This window comes from Dermacentor silvarum, chromosome 1, assembly GCF_013339745.2.
Source record: "Dermacentor silvarum isolate Dsil-2018 chromosome 1, BIME_Dsil_1.4, whole genome shotgun sequence".
Lineage (NCBI taxonomy): Eukaryota > Metazoa > Arthropoda > Arachnida > Ixodida > Ixodidae > Dermacentor > Dermacentor silvarum.
Genome location: NC_051154.1, coordinates 449680416 through 449704518, shown reverse-complemented (window position 1 = coordinate 449704518; position 24103 = coordinate 449680416). Strand labels below are relative to the sequence as shown.

General features: G+C 47.9%; 1 protein-coding gene across 1 annotated transcript in view; it reads left to right on the top strand.

Moving 5' to 3' along the window:
- The window catches only part of LOC119449204 (uncharacterized), a 73332-nt gene that overhangs the window by 9484 nt on the left and 39745 nt on the right, over positions 1-24103 (top strand). The window lies entirely within an intron of this gene.

Sequence of the window (24103 nt, the reverse complement as noted above, 5' to 3'; positions counted from 1 at the left end):
CAATATTTGAGAAACTAAAGCCCTTGACTTATGGGAATGGTTGCATTTGTTATGCTTTTAAATATATAGGTGTAATTGTAAGAACTTATTTTCCGGCTATCCGGCTCACACATTAAGCAATAAGCGTAACGTTAGCAGGACGTTGTAAGAAAAATAACAGCAAAAGCCCTGCTAGGGATCTTTCAAGCACAAAATAAATAGCCTTCGCCCTGTCACCTTTCTTGTCCATCTGTAACGCCACGGTTATTGTTTCAAGTTGTGATTGAACAATGTGGTTGACAATGGGTAATTGATCAATAAATAATTAGTATTTTAAACGTTCTCCACCGCGCCAATCAGTTTTCCTGTCGGAAGCGAATGAAAGCAGCTGCAGTCATTAACCAATCCAATGGAAATTGGGCTACTCTAGTGGAAAACATCCTGCTTCAGGCCTACGAGCTTTTGATCGAAAGAGGATCTCGAAAACATCCGCAATTTATCGTTCGGTCTTCCTGAGTTACGTTAGATGAGTGAAAGCGATAACGGTTTAGAGCGCAGCTCGTAGGCGCCGGTTCCGCGCTGAGCGTCGGCGTCCCTCGTCCTACCTCGGCGTAACCGAGCGAATGAGCACAGTGAAAGATGAAAGAGCGAACGCGTAGAGATGAAAGAAGGCGAGAGCGAAGAGAAAAGTGGTGGAGGAGGGTGCAGGGGAAGCATGAGGTGGAAAGCGGAGGAGGAAAGTATAGCGAAAGGGTGAGGAAGAAAGCGGAGTGCCGCGCAAGACGTGTTCTGCGGCGACGATTGCTCTGAGATAGCGCCAGAGTAGCACGCGTCGTCTGATCACCGATGACGCCATTGATAAGGCATGTGGCGAGTGCTTCAAAAGAAAGCGCTGCATGAGCGGAGGTCTGTCTGCGGCGGCTGCAGTGAACTGCACCCACGCGTGACCCGCGCACTGCCTCTCGCGGACTCCCAATTAGGGAGGCAGTCGCACAACACATCGCTGCGTTTGCAACGTGCCGCACGAGACTGATTGTCCAGGCCAACCAATATATCGCGAAATGAAAACGCGTATAGAACTGCGCTCCATTTTCGAATTAGGGAGTATCGTAATCGTCTGATTTTTTTCAGCCCACGTACGTTTGCCACGATCTTTAACAATTACTGAGAACTCAGTAATCAGGCCAGATTAGGTGCTAGGGGATAGCTGTACGTCGCTTTGATGTTTGTTTATGCAAAGCTCTGGGGCTACGGAGTATGGACCCAAAACCAAGGAATCTGATATTGTTCCGTGCATACACAGTCGCGAGACCTTTTGCGGTATAGGAAGTATTCCAGACTTGGGTGACCCGCCGTGGTTGCTTAGTGGCTATGGTGTTGGGCTGCGAAATACGAGGTCGCGGGATTGAATCCCGGCAACGGTTGCTGCATTTAGATGGGGGCGAAATCCGAAAACACCCGTGTACTTAGATTTAGGTGCATGTTACAGAACCTCAGGTGGTCCAGATTTTCCGGGGTCCCCACTACGGCGTGCCTCATAATCAGATCGTGGTTTTGGTACTTAAAACACAATAATTTTTATACTTGGGTGCCTCTACTCAAGATCATCCTTTTCACGCGGTGTGGATAGCTTTGTAGCTCAATCTCAAGGGCCACCAGAAACATGCATGGGTAATATATGGTGAAGAAAAATAAATGTGGCTTCAAATGTAGGTGATTCTCGACTCCCACAAACGTCTTCGCAGACTTATGAAGTCCAAACCAACCTGAAGTATTCACCATTATTGAACGCGTACAGAATTAAACATTTATTCATCACACATTTTAGTGAATCCTGTTTCCGGCGATTTATTCTGGAACACGCCTGTCAGGCTAGAAGAACTATATATGTGAGAGTGCCTGCACTTGGATGAGATTATTTCTAAACATTGACATGCCTAATCAAGTTTTATATGGTCATGCGCATACACTGAAAAGAAAGAAAGGAAACAATAAGACGATAGCTTAAAGAGCACATGTCACACCCCGCCAGAAGAAAAGGGAAATTATTTGAGAATAGGTTGCTCAGGTAAATAAAACACGTCGCAGTGTTCGTTGCCAATTTTGTTCGTGGAAAAGAAAATAAATTTTTCACCTATGAATGTGCAGTTTTGGAATGAGTTCTTGCCACTTCCTTCCTGCTGATCACACTGAATGTACACCTTTTTATATCTGTGAGTTACTGTAAACACACTTGCTCTTGTTAAATCACTTCCAAGTGAATTTCGAAAAAATGTTGCAGGCAATGGTGCAATGTATTGTACAAGGGGTCTTAGGAGGCTATCGTGAGAATGCAAAGCCAAGTGCAGACAAAGAGCTTGGAATTGTAGAAAGGCTACTGCTGACTGATCTTTGCAAATTATCCGAGGAGTGATACAGGGCGCTATAACGTATAGCTATTCCAAAGTTTTCTATTCTAAGTTTGCAATAAGCCCTCTATGATTGGTCAAAAAATTTCGGGCCACCCCCAACGTCGCCTGTATGTCACGTGACGTCACAAAAACCGCGATAGCTCCCCATCTCATAAGACGTGTACACACTGAGAATGCATGATTAAATCGAGCAAAAGAAAAATAATTATTTCTGATTTGACTATTTATCGCCATTAACTTTTGCAAATGGGCAAAAATGTTTGTACTGCGCCCACTTCGCCTGTCTGTCACGCGGCGTCACAAAACCGCGAGAACTCGCTGCATCAAAGTGACGTGTACGCGTTAAAGATCCATTAATATGCCAAACAAAACTGAAATGTTTTTTTTCTGAATAGCCAGAGACTGCCCCGTTCCGAAAGGAATAAAAGATGGCTGCCCGCCGATCGCTCAGCTAGTAGGAACAGGCACCTGCCGGTAGCGATGGATTTATTTAGGTGTGTGGTGTCACACTGCGCACAAACCTGCGCAGCCTCCGCCTCGCCACTTGCTAGCCCGGCGTGACATAGCTGCATGCTGCACCACGCCTCCGATAAGGGACAGCGCCACCGCAGCATTACCGACGGTGGCTATAAAACCAAGCCTGCCAAGCTCGAGCTTGCTTCCTTCGCTAACCGTTCGAGCGCAGCGGCGGTATGCTCGCCCCGCCGCTGCTACTACGGTAATAAACAGTCGTTACGTTTTATGTGGGGACGCGTCCTTCCGCCGACACGGTATCCAACATCTGGTGACCCGGAAACCGAACAAACCGCACCGTCATGGCTGAACCAGAAGTCCTCACCGCTCTTCGCCAGCAAGTGCAACAACTTCAACAGGAACTGCAGACCCGGCAACAGCAGCATTCTCGCAACGCCTCCACAACCGAGGCCGCGCCTGCGGGCTCTGCTGAGGACGTCACTGATCCTACAGAAGGCACCCCGCACGCTGCCACATACGACACCTGGCATGTCGCCGTCAAGCTTGCGCCGTTTTGGGTGGACTCGCCCGAGGTCTGGTTCGCCCAGGTCGAGGCCCAGTTCTCCCTAGCGTGTATCACGCAAGACCGGACCCGCTGCGATCACGTCGTCGCCCACCTGGACGCACGCTATGCCAACTAGTTCCTTGCCAACCCACCAACGGCCAACCTCTATGAGCACCTGAAGACTGCACTTATCCGCCGCCTGTCGCTCTCGGAAGAACAGAAGATACGACAACTTCAGTCCGCAGAGCTTGCTGAGCGCAAACCTTCGGAGCTCCTGCGCCACATGCGTGCGCTCGCGGGCATCATGCAAGTCCAGGATTCTTTCCTGCGAGCGCTTTGGCTCCAACGACTCCCGCCGCACGTCCAGACAATTCTGAAGGCTCAGATTAGGCTACCTCTCGACGAACTTGCAGAGATTGCCGATCGCGTCATCGAGGCCTCCTTGCCGCAGTTGTCGCCCACCATCGAGGCTGTCGCCGCACCGCTGAACACCACAGAGCTTGCGCGCCGTATCGACGACATCAATCGACAGCTCACCTCCATTCAACAACGTCTGGGTGAACGTCTTCAGATGCAACAGCGCCGCCACTTGCAAAGCCGCGACCTTAACACCACTTTGTCGCGGCAACCTGATAACAGCGGCCCGTGTTACTACCACCGACGCTTCGGGCACAGAGCCCGGCAATGTCGACCACTCTGTTCCGTGGGACATGCGGAAAACGCCAACGGCAGCTCGTAGAGACGGCCGCAAGCTGCCAACCCGCAGGCCGTCGCATCTTCGTCTCCGATCAAATCACGAAGCAGCGGTTCCTTGTCGACAGCGGTTCCGACATTTGGTGGCACCCGCGATCCCATCTTCAAGGTCCTCGTCCGCCTACGTCTTTCGAGCCCAGTGCGGCAAACCACTCCACAATCACGGCTTGTTTTTGGGTCCCTCGGAACAGTGAAAACAACCTAAATGAAAATGAGGGTAGCCCGCACCACAAACGTATCGCAGGCTTAAACCAATCAAACAAAAATGAATAAGGGTATAACCCAAAAAGTTATTGAAGGAAAGCCAATTGGAAAAAAATTTAAAGAATGCCGAGGGTGAGCCGACCCAAAAGCAGAGAAGATATTCGGCCAGATCCTGTCATAAGGTGGAAGCTAATTGTGTCTGCCATGGCATGGCATGTCGCGTCTCAGCTGTTTATTTGAAACACACACGTAGTTCACAGACATACTTACATAGAGTAAGAAAAGGGGAAAAAGAAATATAGAACGAGATAGAGAAAGGAATGACATAGATCGAACAGCAAGGGAAAGGAAAGAAAAGAAAAGAAAAGAAAAATTAGAGCAAACGCTAGCAGCAATGGTCCAGATAGCACAGTTGGCGTGCATGAAGAAGGCGTCCAGGAGGCATCAGCACTACCGCCAGTCCGGGCCCGTGACATCGAGCAGGACCCAATGACACCAAAGACGGACGGCCTGGTAGGCTAGTTCAGGGATGACTTTTAGGCTCAAAGAAGGAGTCATGAACAAAAAAAGGTGAGAGAGAGTGATGATGATGATGGTATGGACCAGACATTCCGTCCCAACTGTCCCCGGAGGCAAGCTCCACCTTTGTTGGCATAATAAAGGACAGCAGAAAACGAAAGCTGAAAGTGAGTAAAAAAAACACTACAACCTCCTTCCGGACTGCCGCAACGACCTCCTCATCGACGCGACAACGGGACACTCCACACCAGGCCAGCGAATGACCGCCCAACAGCCAAGCATCAAGGTACTCCGTGTTGACAATCATTCGCCGTACCACGCCATCCTCGCCGAATTTCCCGGAATCACGGCGTACGGCTCGCTCCGCCTGAACATCCAGCTCAGAAACTTACGCCATGACCTTCACTGGAACTTCGTCATCGCCGACGTCGCCGAGCCAATCATCGGCTTAGACCTTCTGGCCCACTACAACCTCCTTCCGGACTGCCGCAACGACCTCCTCATCAACGCGACAACGGGACACTCCACACCAGGCCAGCGAATGACCGCCCAACAGCCAAGCATCAAGGTACTCAGTGTTGACAATCATTCGCCGTACCACGCCATCCTCGCCGAATTTCCCGGATTGACGCGCCCCAGCGTACTGCCACGCAAAGTGCAGCATACCTTCTGGCCCACTACAACCTCCTTCCGGACTGCCGCAACGACCTCCTCATCGACGCGACAACGGGACACTCCACACCAGGCCAGCGAATGACCGCCCAACAGCCAAGCATCAAGGTACTCAGTGTTGACAATCATTCGCCGTACCACGCCATCCTCGCCGAATTTCCCGGAATCACGGCGTACGGCTCGCTCCGCCTGCACATCCAGCTCAGAAACTTACGCCATGACCTTCACTGGAACTTCGTCATCGCCGACGTCGCCGAGCCAATCATCGGCTCAGACCTTCTGGCCCACTACAACCTCCTTCCGGACTGCCGCAACGACCTCCTCATCGACGCGACAACGGGACACTCCACACCAGGCCAGCGAATGACCGCCCAACAGCCAAGCATCAAGGTACTCAGTGTTGACAATCATTCGCCGTACCACGCCATCCTCGCCGAATTTCCCGGATTGACGCGCCCCAGCGTCTGCCACGCAAAGTGCAGCATACCACCGTGCACTACATTCAGACCACTTCAGGCCCCCCGGTTTTCTGCCGCGCCCATTGCCTTGCCCCGGACCGCATGCACATAGACAAAGCAGAGTTAGAGGCCATGCTCCGCGAAGGAATCGCCCGCCGCTCGGACAGTCCATGGACCTCGCCACTCCATCTTGCGACGAAGAAGACCGAAGGATGGCGGCCCTGTGGGGACTACCGTACCCTCAACGCGTGCACCATCCCGGACAGGTTTCCCGTCCACCACATACAGGACTTCGCCCATCGCCTTCATGGCTGCCACGTGTTCTCCGTGCTAGACTTGGTGAAGGCCTACACACAGATACCCGTCAATCCGGATGACGTCCCGAAAACGGCAATAATCACTCCCTTTGGCTTGTTCGAGTATCCCTTCATGAGCTTCGGCCTGAGGAACGCTGGACAAACCTTTCAGCGCTTCATCGACGAAGTCGTCCGCGGCCTCGACTTCTGCTTCGTTTACCTGGACGACATACTGGTATTTTCCCGCGACGCCGAAGAGCACCACCGGCACCTTCGTCTGCTGTTCCAACGCCTCGATGACCACGGTCTACTCGTCAATATCCAAAAAAAGCAAGATAGGCGCTTCCGTCGTCCGCTTCCTCGGCTACGAGGTTTCTTCTGAGGGAACTCGGCCCTTGCCCCAACGCATCTCGGACCTGCAAAATTACCCTCAACCCACCACTGCTAAAGACCTTCGCCGTTTCCTCGGCATGCAGAAATGTTACAGGCGTTTCTTGCCACACGCAGCCGACTACCAGGCTCCCCTCCACGATGCTTTGGCTGGCCTACGAGGAAACCAACCCGTCACGTGGACACCAACGTTAACGAAAACTTTCGAAGAATGCAAAGCCGCCCTCTGCACCACCACGATTCTCACCCATCCCGTGCCAGACGCTCCTTTGGGACTCTTCACGGATTTCTCACGGACACATCTAGCTTCGCCATCGGCGCCGCCCTCATGCAACGCGTGCACAACACCTGGCATCCCTTGGTGTTCTTCTCCAAGAAACTCGCAGCTCAGAAAACGACCCCTTCAACCGCCAGTTCCACTGACGAAATCACGACCACCGCCCCGACAAGTTTGCCATCCTACTACAGAGAACTTCTGGCGATATACGAAGCAGCTCAACACTTTCGCCATATTCTCGAAGTACAGAACTGCACCCTCTATACCGACCACTATCCTCTTACCTACGCCTTCGATCATCTCTCAACGTCGCGACAAACTCCCGCCTGCACAGCAGAACCAACTCTCGTTCATTGTACAGTTCACCACCGACATCCAACACATCAGCGGAAAAGACAATGTGGTCGCCGACGCGCTTTCACGCTTAGCAGCCATAAACTCTGTGCAGATAACAGCGGACGTCCTCGCCGAGACTCAGACTACGGACGCCGAACTGCAGGAACTTCTCAAGGGCAGGTCCTCACTACAGCTACAACAAGTTCCCATTCCAGGGTCGACAACCACAATTTGTTGCGACATGCTGACAGGACGAAGCAGGCCCTACGTGGCCCTGTCTCATCGCCGTGGTCTTTTCGACCAGCTCCACAACCTCAGCCACCCCGGCATACGCGCCTCTACACGCCTTGTGGCTGACCGCTATGTCTGGCCCTCCATGCAGCGGGATTGTCGCACCTAGGCGCGCTCCTGCATTCAATGCTAACGCGCTAAAGTCACCAGGCATGTCACGTCACCACTCGGAACATTCCCTCAGACTTCTGGTCGGTTTGAGCACGTCCACCTCGACATCATAGGACTCTTTCCCCCGGCTGGACCCTATCGCTACTGCCTCACTGCCATCGATCGGTACACTCGATGGCCCGAGGCATGGCCCCTCGAGGGAATCACCGCGGAAGATGTCGCTTCGGCCTTCTTCACCTGCTGGATGGCTCGTTTCGGCGCCCCCCGCCGCGTAACCACCGACGAAGGACGACAGTTCGAGTCGCACCATTTCAGGCTCCTCGTGCTGACCATCGGCTTTGAACGCTTCAGGACCACCAGTTACCACCCCTGCGCCAACGGAATGATCGAGCGTTTCCACCGACAGTTCAAAGCAGCCATTATGTGCCACCCGGACTCAACCTGGCTTGAGGGCATCTCAGCCGTCATCGTCGGTCTTCGCGCCACCTTCAAGCCGGACATCCACGCTACACCAGCAGAGCTCGTCTACGGGGAAGCACTCCGCCTCCCAGGTGAATTTCTCGCTGCACTGCCTTCCAGCACTACGACGTCAGATCCCACCGACTTCGTCGCCCGGCTCCGACGCACCATCGCCGCCTTACGCCCGTCACCTGCAGCCCACCACTGCAAGCCTACACCTTTCGTGTTCAAGGAGCTAGCATCGTGCACGCACGCTTTCCTTTGGTCACGACACGCCCTGGACGTCTGATACGCCTCCCAGATTTCTACAGACCCTGAGGGCTCTACACTTCGCGGGGGGGGGGGGAGGGGTGACGTGACGACACACTGCGCACAAACCGGTGCAGCCTCTGCCTCGCCAATTGCTAGCCCGGCGTGACACGGCAGCATGCTGCACCACGCCTCTGGTAAGGGACAGCGCCACCGCAGCGTCACCGGAGGCTTACGTCACCGGCGGTGGCTATAAAACCAAGCCTGCCAAGCTCGAGCTTCCTTCCTTCGCTAACCGTTAGAGCGCAGTTAGGCATGCTCGCCCCGCCGCTGCTACTACGGTAATCAACAGTCGTTATGTTTTATGTTGGGATGCGTCCTTCCATCGACACGGTATCCCACAGGTATAATAAACCTTTTTGCGTGGCAGTAAAACTTTATTCAGCCGGGACGTATACGACATCGATCTGCCAACTCTTCCTTGCTGAGGATTCGTTTTATCAGCATTCTTAATCTTCCGTTGCTCGCCGCGATTTTCGACCAGCCACCGGAAGCTAAGTAAGGGGAAGCGGACCAATCGTAGACGCCGGCACCACCCTCTTCATTCGGTTATCTATTTTCATTCTACCGACTCGGCCCCTTTGAAACACTCTCCACTTGAGCCTGCTCCTCGCCTATTGGCCGCCAATTAGATAACAAAAACCGCTCAGTGTAGGCAATGTTATGCGTTTTGACAGGCAACAAAGGTGACCTCCTATAAACGAGGAGAGCGTTTGATTCGGCTGTTCAGACAAAGCTGTGGGTCACCGCCCGTTGCTTGCGGCGGTGGTTACGTAAATTTGACGTCAGCAGATTGAAATAAAAATAGGTTGGAATAGTTTTACGTAATGGGGCCCCAGATATAGAAAAGCCATTAAGTTGCACTTCGAGAAGGGGCGCCAAGTACGCCATATACCAGACGTTGGACTGCTAGACCTTGTCCTCGTACGGAAAGGAATATCAGCCAGTGATGCAAAGATTATAGGACGTTTTTAACCAGTGAAGTCATCGGCGCAATAAGGTGTACTCAATACTGTGGGGTATATGAATACTGACCAGCAGGAGTTTGCGGCCATAAGCAACGTTCTTCGTTATCACCCCAGGAGGGGTGAAGCAGAAAAGGGAGGAAGTGTAATCTAGTCGAGGAAGAATCGATTAAAGCGTTCTTTCTGAAGACAAATTGGGGAGCTTTTGGGAACATAAAGTGATGGCCACCTCGCTGGCCTGGAGCGGCTTGAAGGAACATTTCATAAGGAAAATAATAACGATTTAATGACGTGTTATTAAACGTTTCCTAAAAGGCTAGAACATCGTGCCTATCTACAAGGACCGGGAGAAACCGACTTCACGCAGCTGACCCTAGCTCGGTGACCTCTCCGTAGACCAGTGGTGCTTTATCTCAATCAAAACGCGGGTATAACTGGAGGCATGAATGACTCTTCTATTAGACGGCTGGCTTGTTCGCACCTAAATTTTCTTGTGAGCACGAATACTGCGGTCCATTTCATTACTTACTGGAACGTTCCCACCCCGTGTTCGCGGTCGAGGCTTGCCTCGTGGCGCTAGAGCACAACTACTCAAGCGAAGGGTTGGCTGTGTGAGCGTGTGCGAACGTTTATACCGACAATGACGTGTGGCCAGTCCACCGTGTACGTCTTGCGATTGCAGCGAGACAGTTCAGCACCTTATATTGGAGTGCCCGGCTTTCACTGCGCAGCGCACTTCGCTAGTGACAGACTATCACCTCCTTGTCCTGCGGTCACTCGTCACTCAACGAATGTTCGTACCCCAGTGTTTGTGCGTCTCGACGCGATTAGGCGCATCGCTCGCTTCTTACTTTTCTAAAGAAATCAAACTTAGGTTCACGTTTGTAGCCACTTTCTGTTTTCTGGTGACGTAACCTCAGACACTATTGCTTCTATTTCAACATACTTTAGTGGAGTGACCTACAGTGACCAGCCCTTCTGTGTGTGACCTGTACTGTGTGTGTTCTGCTTCATTCTTTGATATTTGACTTTTCTCTTTCTTTCCTCTTCCCTCTCCTTCTTCGTATCTTCAATTTCTATGTTACTGCCTCCTCCTTTCTGAAGAGTAGGCAGGCGTTGTGCCCCTTTCGGTAGCAGTTGCCAGCCTGCAGCTCGCTTTGCCTTTCCTGTCTAGTGTATAAATATGTTTCAAAACAAATAATAATTATTACTTATTGCCTTTTTAGGCAATAATTATTAGGCAGCGCCTAGCAGAACGCATAGAGCTTCTGTGGTGAAATCGCGGCGCAGTTTGATACTACCAAGGTAATACCATAGGCTACGGGTGAAACAAGGCTCTCCATGTTTCGCCGTTAAAACGACAGACGGCACTCTGGTTCCGTACCCGCACTCAGTGTAATGAAATATCCAGAGAAGAAAGGATACCACCCTATGTGGCTTTTTAGACGTTACCGGAGCGTATGACAACGTAAACCGCAACATATTGCGAGATATTCTGGAAGGGGAAGTCATAGGCAAAGATTGTATACAGCTTTTGAGAGGTATACAGTTTGCGTTGGATAGGAACAGTTGAGGAGCGAGGAGCAAGTTGATATGAACAAGGGACTGAGACAGGGGTGCCCTCTATCTCCGCTGCTGTTTATGATACACAAGGTAAGAATGGAAATGACGCTAGAGGGAAGCAATATTGTGCTTAACCTCACATACAATCAGGCTGGTGGAATGGTAGAGCAGCAGCTTCCAGGTTTGTTTTGTGCGGACGACATTGTGTTGCTAACCAGCAAGAAAAGTAATATGCAACGTCTGGCTAATATCTGTGGACAGGAAGGCGAGAATTTAGGTCTGAATTTAGCATTAAAAATTGGGTCTTGTATTATTCGATGAAAACAGTGAACAGACAGTGTCAATGAGGGCCAGGAAGAAAGTCGCGTAAAATAATATAAATAACTCGGTATAGGGATAAAGGAAGGCAATAGATATATGGAAACACAGGAAAAAATAATAGCAAAGGGGAAGAGAACTCCGGCCATAATGAAACACAGAGCGCTATAGGGATGCGATAGGTACGATGTGCTCCGAGGTATGTGGAAAAGTGTAATGGTTCGAGGACTTACATTTGCAAATGCGGTTGCTTGCTTGAAGTGAGGGGTACATTCAGGACTCGATGCCAAGAAAAAAAGGTCAGTGGGAAGCCTCGCATTGGGCGCTCACGGGAAGACTACAAATCAAGCTGCGCAGGGTGATATGGGCTGGACAAGTTTTGAAGTGAGGAAAGCTCAGAGTAAACTTGATTATAATGAGAGACCGAGAAATGTGGAAGGACGTAAATGGGCTGCGAGTGTATCCAGATATGTGTACCGGCAAAACTTTAGTTCACGGTGGAGGAAATGAACTGGGAAGTTTAGTATTCGGCCGGAATGATGAGCAACATGGCAGCAAATAACGTCAAGCGGAAAATCATAGAGGCTGAGATAGTCTCATGGGTGGCGGCAATGAAAAAGAAACCTGCTATGAGTAGCTACATAGCAGGACAAAACGAAATCAGGAAATAAATAATTTATGATAACTCAACAGGAAGCTCTTTACTTTTCGAAGCGAGATCAGGATGCCTTAGAAAAACACTTATACAACGACATACAACAGTTAAGAAGAAGCATCTGCTTGCGGCGGTAAAGCTAGGGAAACGGTGGAGCATGTTTTATTTGAATGTGACGATATCTACCCAGCGGGCGAAATAAGCACCTATGGCCTCCTTATAGCCAGAACAGGGGGAAAGTAAACATGTCCGCAATTGATTAGTTAGGGGCGATTGGAAGACTGGTGGAAGAAAAGTGGGGAAACGACAAACAACGGAGACATACAAAAACAAAAGTTCCAAATAGGGGTTCAGAAAGTTTGGTCAGGGGAGCTCTTCGTGTTTGTTTTCTTTTTTTAATCTAGGTAGGACATTAGGCAATATAACAAGAGCTTGGTGCTGTAACCCACCGCCCAGTTCGAAAGGGGACGCTCCTAGCATCCATCTATACATCCATCCATGCGATTTCTTTACGCTTTCTACTAGGCAAAGGAATGAGATGTGTATCCTGTTTATTCTGAACGAAAGAACCAATAATGCTCTCAAATGTGGTATTAAAATGCATGCACCACGAAATAATTACTTTGTTTGGAATTTGACCACGAACGAACGAGCAGTTCAGGAGGAAAAGTGATGTACGTACGGCACTTATTTAGGCAACATAGTGAGGGATCTTTACGACTTTCACTTACCAGCAAAAGGTAAAGACAGGAATCGAGTGAAGAAGCGATTGTATTTGTAACAGTATGGGGGGTGGGGGGTATAATTGCGCGTAAACAATTATCTCACAGGTATACACGTAAACATAAAGAGTGCGGGTCGTAAAAAGGCATTCTATGGTTCGGAGACTGAGCGGCAAAGCACCAATGCTCAGCACATCACGCTGAGTGGTAGTCAGCATTTGGCGCGTTGCTTGTACAGGCAAACATGAACGCTACGCTAACATACTTCAAACCAATTGGTGAAGCCAAAACCTATTGAACAACTCCGTCGCCAGCAATTTACACCGCCTAATAAGACATTGTCAAGCAATCGTCGGTTTTAAGCTTAGTAGGCCCATCGATACAGCCGAAATAATGAGCCGTTTTATCGGAGCTTTTCAACTCAAGCACTCTTCACGTCACCGTGAGAGCAGTGTGGCAATCGTATATGCACACCACTGACATTTTTGTAATCACAGGTCCCAACACAAGCGGTATAATTGCCACGTAACGAGGCTGGCACTGCGCACAGAGATGCCGCGTCTAGCTCGCGTCCGTTCTCTTTACATTCGGCGACCCGACGACTGTGCTGCATGGAAAAGCTCCTTCCTTCTTCATAACTTCTTGTGGGAGAGAAGCCGTCATATCAAATCATCCCAACGTCTCTGGTCATTAAAAGGAATGTTTCCAGTTGGCGTGAGTGTGGTGAACCGACGAAAAGGCACACAACAGTTTGCGGAGACTGGCGGCCATGTTAGCAGGGCAAGCTGTTCCCCAGCGTCCCTTGCCTCAACAAGAGCCCTACTATTTGACTACGTGGGGAATGTCGCACGTGCACATGACACCGTAAGACCAGCGCTTCTTTAATAATGTAGTTAGAACTAAACACATGTCACGGCACCTGTTGCTGGATAAAGTAAATCGAAATCTTGCGAAAAATGTTTTTACAGAGCAACATAGGTTGCGTTTCTAAAATCCAGACAGCGATATCATCGGTTCGTTTTCAGAAGCTGATCGCGTGAGCACCGTAGTATTCCGCATTGGCAGACCAGTATAATTTAGTAAACTGTTGGCTAAGAGCAAATTAGCGGTGGTCTAGGGGCCGTTCAATAAATCGTTATTACAATTGTTATTATATTCTTTATCAAATGTTCATGCAAGCCACCCCTGGTCACTGGTTCTCTTACAATTGTGTACTAAAGAATCGGGAGAATGAATGTGGCAAGTTTCGGTAACCTTTATTGAGAAAACGCGGCCTATCCATGAAAAAAATTAGTTTGAAATTTGTGACGCTCCACTGACGCTCCAGCGCTGGTGTTTCGGAATCACGTGCGAAAGCTGGAAGTTTAACCTTTAAATTTCCTTCTGAGATTCAACCAATCATTATGGAATGAACATATAGAGAGTAATTTTTTCAGTTTTCCGGAATTTTTAACAATAACTTGTTGCATATCACACAATTCTGGTCATTGAGTTAAATTATTCCGAGGCGGACAATACTTTCACAAGAAATTAAACCACACATTCGAATAAATAACAAAAACTCACACTTATTAATTAGTAATTTTACGGCGGAAATTGCAATTTACGAATTGTAATCGGTTACGTTGGAATGTCTATCCACTTGAAATTAATGTTCAGCTTGACATTTTTCTACGTCTTGTTCACAACCACTCTTACTGCGCGGTCAAGGTGGCTTCTTGCCGCCGCCAGATGCTAGTCCTCCGGTCACATGTGCGGCATCGCCATCGTTTTCAAGTCCTTTGTCCAGGCCTACACGGAGTGTCTTCTTCACCGTTGAAGTATGCTACGTCCTTACTCAAATCAGACTTAACTTCAAACGTTGGCACAACTTCCGCTACGCCACTGTTAGTTTTTCGCTGCAGTAAGGTAAAGATGAGGCGAACGTTCGCAACAATGATCTTCAGATCAGGCAGTGACAGCTCGCGCCGTCACGGCATTGTGCATCGTCAGCGCCTTCCATTGGCTTCTGTTAGGCCTACTCATGACGTTCGACGCCGGCGTTCGGAACACTCGTAGCTCGTCAAGGCTCGATTCAATATCTTTGCAGGGTCTGTTCACTTTCCTCAAGGTCTACACCAGGCGTAGGATTCCCTTTCTGACAAACATTAGCTTCCAAGGAATGAACACAAAGGAAGAGAATGTTATCTCCCCACTTTATCGATCAGCACACGGCTGCTTGGACCCGCCCCGCATGACTTGGTCTGTTGTCTTCTTCTTTTGTTAGTGCCCACCGCCTCGTAATACATGATACCTTCATGTGATACATGGGCCTCGGAGAAGGCGACTGGCCAATAAACCTGAAGGCATCAAGCGGCTGGGGTTCTTAAAACAAATAATTCAACCTTTGCTTTCATGGGTGTCGCATATTGGCTTCATGTAATTTTCATTTCATTTTTCGTTCGCTCAATGCAGGAACAGGCGCCTGCGATCAGCACTCCCAAAAAAGAATCCACAGACCAAGACAGTCTAGCAGTGCACATGGAAGGCAGTGTTTTGAAAGCCTCTGCAGCACAAGTTGCAGGCTGTCATTCGGTCGTGCTAGCTTTGCACATTTTCATGGAAAGGCAAAAATAAAAGCTTGTTCTTCTACATCCTTTACAGACAGATCTTCGTGCCTATGTAAAGTGTTCAGAGCGGTACCCGGGGGCTGTAGTAGCTTAGCGGCTGTGGTATTGTGCTGCTGAGCTCAGTGATTCATCCAGCTGCATTTTGATGGGACAAAATGCAAGAATGCTCCTGTTCTTGGATACACAAAGGAACCCCAGGTGGTCAAAACTAATCCGGAATCCCGCCTACTATGGTGTGTCACAATCAGATCGTGGTTTTGGCATGAAAACCCTTAGAATGTACATTCTTTTGGTTCTGAGTAGGTTAGGGTGCCTTTATTAAGGTTTTGCAGCTTATCTAGCGGTGCTCATTTAAAAAAAATACAAACGAGTTGTTTATAGCAACCGATAGTGGCCGAGACGACTTGCTATATTTTTGTTCTATGTTCTTTTTTCAGGAGTCCGTTTTGGCCATTCCAGAGGACACGCTGGCCGAAAGCTTGCCACAAAAGCAGCTGCCTCTTAGAAGCAGCCACTAACGGCACATATTGTGTACATATGATATATTTATGTGCTTCTGTACGAACATTTTGCCATGAATTGGGTGACGTAAATTTGTGTAGTTGCTCTGCATCTTTCTTTTACCACTCCCTTGAATAAACACAGCTAGCACTCTCACACACCGAACTCACTATTTTAATTTGGACCTTTTTGAATGGCCTCGTTGATTTAGTCTTTTAATTCCATAATTGTTGTCACTTTCTAGTTCATTCATCACATTGTTCTGCATCTGACAATTCTTCCCGATGCTGTGTTTTGTGACAAACATTTAACAGCCACCAAGACAGCATGGCATGGACATCCATAAGGTAACCTTAAGGGAATACTCACTTGAGCCTTGAAGTTCCCGCAGCAGGTCACCACGACTATATGGATTTTGACGGCATCTGCTCTGACATAGCAAATATTTTTATCAGGGAAAATTGACTACATTGCATTCGAGAAGAGCCAATCTCTGCACTTAGCAAGTTTAAAAACCTTTATATAGAGCTACGGCAGCCCAAATAAGAAAAATACTTTGAAATCAATGACGTCACATTGGCGTACTGCACTGGAGCTTGAGTATTGGAGTATTAGCACAACCCTAATTTACACCATAGGTGCCTATCTTTATCCCTTAACAATGATCATCTATGCGTGCCTTTCCTTTTAATACTGTGCAGCCTACACTTCCAGGTCACAAATGGCATGAAGTAGCATTCTTGACACAAAAGTAGCAGGCACAGAGTTTTTAAGAAAGTGAGCGCCAGCAAGACGGATGATTATTGTTCAAATTCTGAACAGAAGAACGACACACACATTCCTGTGTGTATTTTGTCCAAGCGCTCGTCTTCCAGACTTCGAACTATGCTACACCAACTAACCCAATTTTCTGCCCTAGTACTGGTTAGTGTTCTGGGACAAAAAGACGCCCCGAAGGGTGCAAGCTGTTTTTAGAGTATGGCTTTGGACTTAATTCAAAGTACCATATTGAGTTGGTGTGTGTTGCATGGCTTCTGAAGTGTAAGACTGCACCAAGACAAGGACAGATATAAAGGAATACAACACAACCACTTGTCTGAATTTATTTATTTATTTATTTAACAATACTGCTGATCTCACACGAGATCATAGCAGGGAGGGCACATACATGAGTACGGTGTAAACGATACATAAGGCAGGTATGTAGAATACAGTGTTACAATAATTATTCATCAAGTCAACTATAACAATATAACGGACGAAAGTACTTGGAACACAGAAGAAGTAAGTAAAACAAAACTAAGTCAGCAAAAAGAAAGGGAGCACAATTGTGACGCAAGTGCGAAATCGGAATACATAGAACGTAATACAGTTCAAAAATGTACATAATGAGGTGTAAGATTAGTGATGAACAGCTATGCACGTATTATTTCCTCGACCAATGCTAGAAAATTTACCAAAGTCTGAGTGCTCGTGACTGAAGGGTCCAGTTGGTTCCACTCTCTGATTGCACGATTAAAATAAGAGTATTTAAAACAGTTTGAGTTGTACCTGCGTTCAATAAGGGTATGAGGATGTTTATGACGTGTAGGTCTTGTGCGGGAGAAAGAGATAACTTTAGGTGTGTCAATGTTTATTTCGCCATTAATTAATTGATACAAGAATTTCAGTCGGGCTAGTTTTGCTCGATTTTGTAAGGTTAGCATACCAGATTGCTTTAGTAAGCTAGTTGGTGAGTCAATTAGCTTGTATTTATTAAAGATAAACCTTAACGCCTTTCTCTGCACCCCCTCTAGTCTGTCAATAAGTTCGTTAGTGAAAGGAAACCAAACAACGTTAGCGTACTCAAGGGTTGGTTGAACAATCATGCGATAAGCCGACAGCTTTGTGGCGGGTGGTGCCAGGCGAAGTCGTCTTCTCAGGAAGAAGAGTCGCTTTAGTGCAGTCGATGTAATGTTTTCAACATGCGTATTCCATCGAAGATCATGGGATAATGTTAAACCTAAGTACTTATGCTCTAAAACCCTAGTCAGAGGCGTGTTATTAATGGTGTAGGTGAAGTGCGATATTTGTTTCTCTCTAGTTATTGTTAATGTTACCGATTTCTGTGCATTTAGTGTCATCTGCCACTCCTGACACCAAATGAAGACCGACTCTAGAGCATTATTTAGAATTTCATGGTCATCATTAGAATTAATTTCACGATACAAGATGCAATCATCCGCAAAAAGACGTATATTTACTTGACACCTAGCAGGCAAGTCATTTATGTAAATAAGAAATAAAACAGGTCCTAGGACGCTACCCTGGGGTACACCGGAAGTTACAGGGGCTAAGCTAGAAGCTTCATTATTTATTTGAACGAACTGTGATCGGTTAGCGAGGTAGTTTTCAATCCAATCAACAACAGGACCGTCACCTATTGTTGAGCGAATTTTTTTAACTAGTTTTTTGTGGGGTACGCGGTCGAAGGCCTTTGCAAAGTCTAGTAAAATTAGGTCTATCTGTTGTCCATTGTCCATAGATTGAGATATGTCGTGCGTTAGTTCTATAAGTTGCGTGACTGTCGAAAGTCCTCTCCGGAAACCATGCTGACACGGTGATAGTATGGATTCTTCGTCAAGGTATGTGGTTATGTGTTTTAGGACTATGTGTTCAAGAAGTTTGCATACAGTCGAAGTTAGTGAAATAGGTCGGAAATTTGACTCCTGAGAAGCGCTTCCAGATTTATGAACTGGGACAACCTTGGCAATTTTCCAATCTGCAGGAAGAGTACTGGTTGTTAGAGATTTCTTAAAAATTAAGGAAAGATATTTATCGCTCTATTCAGCATATCTCACAAGAAATACGTTGGGTATATTGTCTGGCCCAACAGATTTTTTAGTGTCAATTTTCAGTAGAAGGTTTAGTACCCCTGCTTCAGTTATATTAAGTGGGCCAATACGTGTGCGGGCGCACGGCTCTACGTTCGGAAGCCTGCCGTCATCGATATAAGTGTTAAAAGAAGTCCGGTGTTTCGGTTGTCGGCACTAGAAGTTGTAGAGCCGTCATGCTTCTTAGGGTTAAGATAATTCCAAAATTTTTGAGGTGCGGTCTTCGAGAAATTACGAAGAGTATTGGCGAAGTAGTTAGCTTTAGCGTCCTTAATTTTAGATTTCATATTGAAAATGGCTTCACTCAGCCTCTGCCTAGTTGTGTGCAAAGTGTTTACTTTTAGCCTTTTTCGTATCCTATTTACTTTTCGTTTCGCCTGGATAATTTCACGTGTAATCCATGGATTAGCCGTGTTTGATTTTTTTGTCTTACTTGGCACGTACGTACGAGTGCAAAAAAAAATAAGATGTCTTTAAACTTACTCCACAGGACATTAATGTCTGTAGAGGCAAGCTTAGAAAATTCCTCAAACTTAGCATATTCAAAACTAAGGTGGTCGATTATACTGGCATCATCAGCATTTGAAAAGTCCAGAAAGGTCGTGCACGTTTTCGGAGTATGCGTAGAACCTTTTATGTGTATAGTGCAATATGTGAGCTTGTGGTCTGATATTCCTTCCATTATTTGAGTATCTATACGTTCGTGCGAAAAGTGATTGCTCAAGAATACCAGGTCAAGAATGTTTGATGCGGTACCCTTAATGCGCGTGGGCTCTGTGACAACTTGGCATAAGTTAAAATGGAGCATCATATCACAAATAAGTTCAGATGAAGCAGAGGGGAACTGCATGGCTTGCCAATCAATATCTGGCAAGTTGAAATCTCCAAGTAAGATTAGTCGACCAGATGATGCATGACGTTCCAAGTAGTCGCATAATGATTGAATCACGTCATTATCAGCCGTGGGACTGCGGTAAACACAACCCACGGTGATAGTGTGCTGGCCTACATTTATCTTGCAAAAGATTGCTTCCACGTTCTCGACATCAGGTAGTGCCACGAAAGGGATGTTCTTTTTTATTAGTAAGGCAATGCCTCCACTACGTGTCGGTCGATCATTCCGTATTATTGAGTAATTTGGCGTGGCTAGTTCACCGTCTAGAATATCAGCCGTTAGCCATGTTTCCGTAACTGCAACAAAATCAGGTTCTAGACTAATCAGTACGGATTCGATAGCATCTAGTTTATTCATGACACTACGTGAATTTACATTTATGAAACTTATACGTACCCGTGCCACACGGGCAAAGTAGAGTGCACTTTGAGCGAGTGCACTTCGCGGCTAGTGTCATTCGCAGGCTGCCACACGGGAACGCTTAGTGACACTCACTGCAGAGTGCACTCGCCGGCGAGTGTGTTTGGCGAACTCACTTCGCGACGGCGAAGTGTGTAGCCTCGTTACCAATGCTTAGAAGATGCATAAAGTGATATTGAAAGAAGGGTCCGGAGTAACTTTTAATAAGATTGTTTTAAATTGCTAACGTTACAAGATAATAAAATGTGCCACACCGCAAAAGAACGACAATAACTGCAAAAAAACTCTCGCTCTCGGGCTGTTCACGACCACGCCGGATAATGACTGCGCAGTTGTTTGGTGGATCGAGTAGTTCTGACTGTTGCTAGTCAAGTTGCCGTCGTTTCCGGCGGTTATAAAGGTGGATTGTAAATGTTCTTTCTAACAATAATAAACTGTTTTTGTGCACACATTTTTAGTAAATATATGCTTTCCCGTATGACTCCCGGTTGCCATGACCATCAATTTGAAAGAACACTTTTCTTTCTCGTGTAGCAGCGCACCGCATAAGTGACACTCAGCGCGCTGAAGTGCACTCTCTCGAAGTGCACTTTACTTTGCCCGTGTGGCACTGGTATTGTTCCGGATGCTCCTATGTTCGGCGCGGACGCAGCGACATTGGCTCGCTTCTCTGTTTTTTTGGGGGGAGCGGTTGCTCTTCAATGGAACTACGCCATCCTTTTGGTCATCCCAACAGAACAGTTCACCGTTCACTTTCAACTTGTCGTACGATAAGGACACCTTATCGCCAGCTTCCTTTTTTGTTTTGGCGTAGTTCCAGAGCTTTTTCCTTATGTCTCGTATTCTAGTTGAATAGTCTTCACTAATAGAGCAGTTGGTCCCCTTCAACCTTTGACAATTTTTCAGTACTCTAGTTTTTTCTCGAGCGTCAACGAGCTTCATAATTACTGGCCTAGATTTCTTTTTTTCTGGTCTTCCGAGCCTATGAATTCTTTCTATAGCTAGAGGCTCCGTTTTCAGGACGCTCTTAACAACTTTTTCGTTAATTAGTAGTTCCAGACTCTCACTGTTTTCTTTTTCATTCTCCTGTATTCCATAAATTATCAAGTTAGATCTTCTGGAACGGTTTTCCAGATCGTCTACTTTAAGCTCCAGAGCTTGTACAACATTTTGCAAATTAGTCACCTGCTTCATACAGCTTCTTATTTTATCGTCTAGAGCCGTCAGCAATTCCAACTTAGACTCAATAGCGGTTATCGTTCCAATTTGATTTCCCTCAAATCCTCAGCAATCTGCTGAAGCTGCTTTGAGAGAGCAGCAGCCTCAGGCGCGGGGTTAGTCTCAACATCACCACATAATAATAGAAGTGTATCGGCAAGCGTAACGTTAACACAGTCACACAGCAAGTCTATAAGCAGCCTCGGGCACGGCAGCACAACCAAAAACACATTATTTGATCAACAGCATTTGCCGTAACGTTTGCTCACCTGCATAAAGAAGGCGAATGGATTAGCAGGGTGCATTCCGATGGTGCCGCCGTGCCCTTGACACGCGCGAAGCCTGAATGCGACTTTTATGTCCCACGATGACCACTTTCACGCCAGGGTGCCGTTGAATGTAGCGTCCGTATTCGTTGCTGTCACCAGGCGCGAAGCGCCTATGTCACCGCTGAGTATCAGCGGCATCGATGACACGAAGGTGCTGGTATCGTGGAATGTCTCTGTCAAGTTGCTTTGCGCAATGCGCGCCGGTCCTTCGTAGCCCGATGGCAACATCAGCAGAACGACGAGTAACTGCATAAAGAAGGCGAATGGATTAGCAGGGTGCATTCCGATGGTGCCGCCGTGCCCTTGACACGCGCGAAGCCTGAATGCGAGTTTTATGTCCCATGATGACCACTTTCCCGCCAGGGTGCCGTTGAATGTAGCGTCCGTATTCGTTGCTGTCACCAGGCGCGAAGCGCCTATGTCATCGCTGAGTATCAGTGGCATCGATGACACGAAGGTGCTGGTATCGTGGGATGTCTCTGTCAAGTTGCTTTGCGCAATGCGCGCCGGTCCTTCGTAGCCCGATGGCAACATCAGCAGAACGACGACTAACTGCATAAAGAAGGCGAATGGATTAGCAGGGTGCATTCCGATGGTGCCGCCGTGCCCATCGGAATGGTGTGCGGCAAGTGGTGTGCGGCAATACACTTCTGAATAAACAAGCGATTGATACTATTGAATAACGCATACGATGATAGGGCCTGAAGGCGACTCAATATTAGGATTTTTCCCGAGTTAGTGAGGGTCAAACTATTAATCTTGTACTGATTGAAACCGTTTAATAATGCATTGATTCATAATGCCGAAATGGCAGCTCAAAATTATCTTACTTTAAATAGTTTCTTTCTCCTTCTTCCGAAGAAGCGAGAGTCAAATTGATACTATTGAATAACGCATACGATGATAGGGCCTGAAGGCGACTCAATATTAGGATTTTTCCCGAGTTAGTGAGGGTCAAACTATTAATCTTGTACTGATTGAAACCGTTTAATAATGCATTGATTCATAATGCCGAAATGGCAGCTCAAAATTATCTTACTTTAAATAGTTTCTTTCTCCTTCTTCCGAAGAAGCGAGAGTCAAATCATAAACTTTTTAGTACTATATGCAATTTCTATGACCATTAGTGGTATGCAAGGTGGACCAGGGAAGTTTGCTGTGACCATGTTCAGCAGGCATTCTTTTTGTAGGGCAGTTGGGAAGGAAAGAAAATTAGCGTAGGCGCGTTGGTACAGTCAACAGAGGTTGTTTATACCGGGTCAATGATGCAGTGTCACCTCCGGGAGCTGCACGGCGTAGTTTTCCGAAGCGTAGGTGCCAGGCCGTGCAGGGGACGAGGACTGGCGTGGTTGCGGTGATAGAGATCGACGGCCTTTTGGTGACAGCGAATGGCTGTATCTGGAGTGTGGAGCGGTGGTGTAGGAAGCCTGTGGATCAGAGCGGGGGGAAAAATTACTCCATCTCCCGCTAAAGGGAACCATGTGTGGATGCGAAGCAGCGGGAAGATGGTTTCGCGGCAGCGGCTCGAGTGCTCATCGAGGCGCTGCACAGGAAAGAGAATGAGGCGCGCGCGCTCCGTCATTTTCATACCGCGGAACTACCGTGGCGCCCCCAGCGGAGTATGTAGCTTGAGCGGGAGATGGTCTCGTGGCAGTGGCCCGACCGCTCATCGCGACGCTGCACAGGAGAGAGAATGAGGCGCGCGCGTTTCGTCATTTTCATACCGCGGAACTACCGTGGCTCCCCAGCGGAGTATGCAGCTGTTGCACCACCTGTCGTGCGCGCCGCTCCGGATTCCTAGAGGAAAGAAAGGGGGACCGTAGGAGAGGGGAGAGGGGAAGGGGACGCGAATGCGCTGTAGGGGTGTGGGACGCGGGACGGACGGACAGAGCCACCGGCAAGAAATGCATCGCATTGAAAACGTCGAATGTTGCCTTAAGCAGGACGCCAAGGTTCAGTGCTCTAGTTTGAAGCTGATGACCAGTGACTGCGGCAAGGATGGACAACGTGTCCAACGCGAGAGCAGTTTAAACATATGCGTCGGTCGTCTGCTGTCGTTGTGTCAGTCGGTTTTGTCTAGCGTGGACGGCAGGCCTGGTTATGGGTGGCATTCGCAGGAGTACGTTCGGGTGCACTGATAGAACAGACGGCGGTTGATAAACCCAGGCCTCGAAATCTGCGCAGACGACTGCTTGTATGAGCGACACGGTGGGCAGGTTGGCTGACTGAACGTCTGAAAGATAGGTCGTAGGAGCTATTGCTTCTTGTTCGCGGCGGACAACGCGAATTGCATCATCCATGTCTGTAGACTGCGCAGACATTGGTGCATGGGTCAGCGCATGGTGGTGTGGTGGCGGTCTAAGGCAGCCGAAGGAACTGACAGACGATGAGGCGAATCTTCACTTGTTCAAAGCGTTGACATTCCTTAACTATGGCATCGACCGTCGTACAGTCCTTGAAGACAAGTAGAATAAACGCATTATCGGATATGGCCTTCAAAATGTGCGTAATCGTGTCAGATTTGGTGATTTTTGTGTGAGCTTTTCGACAAA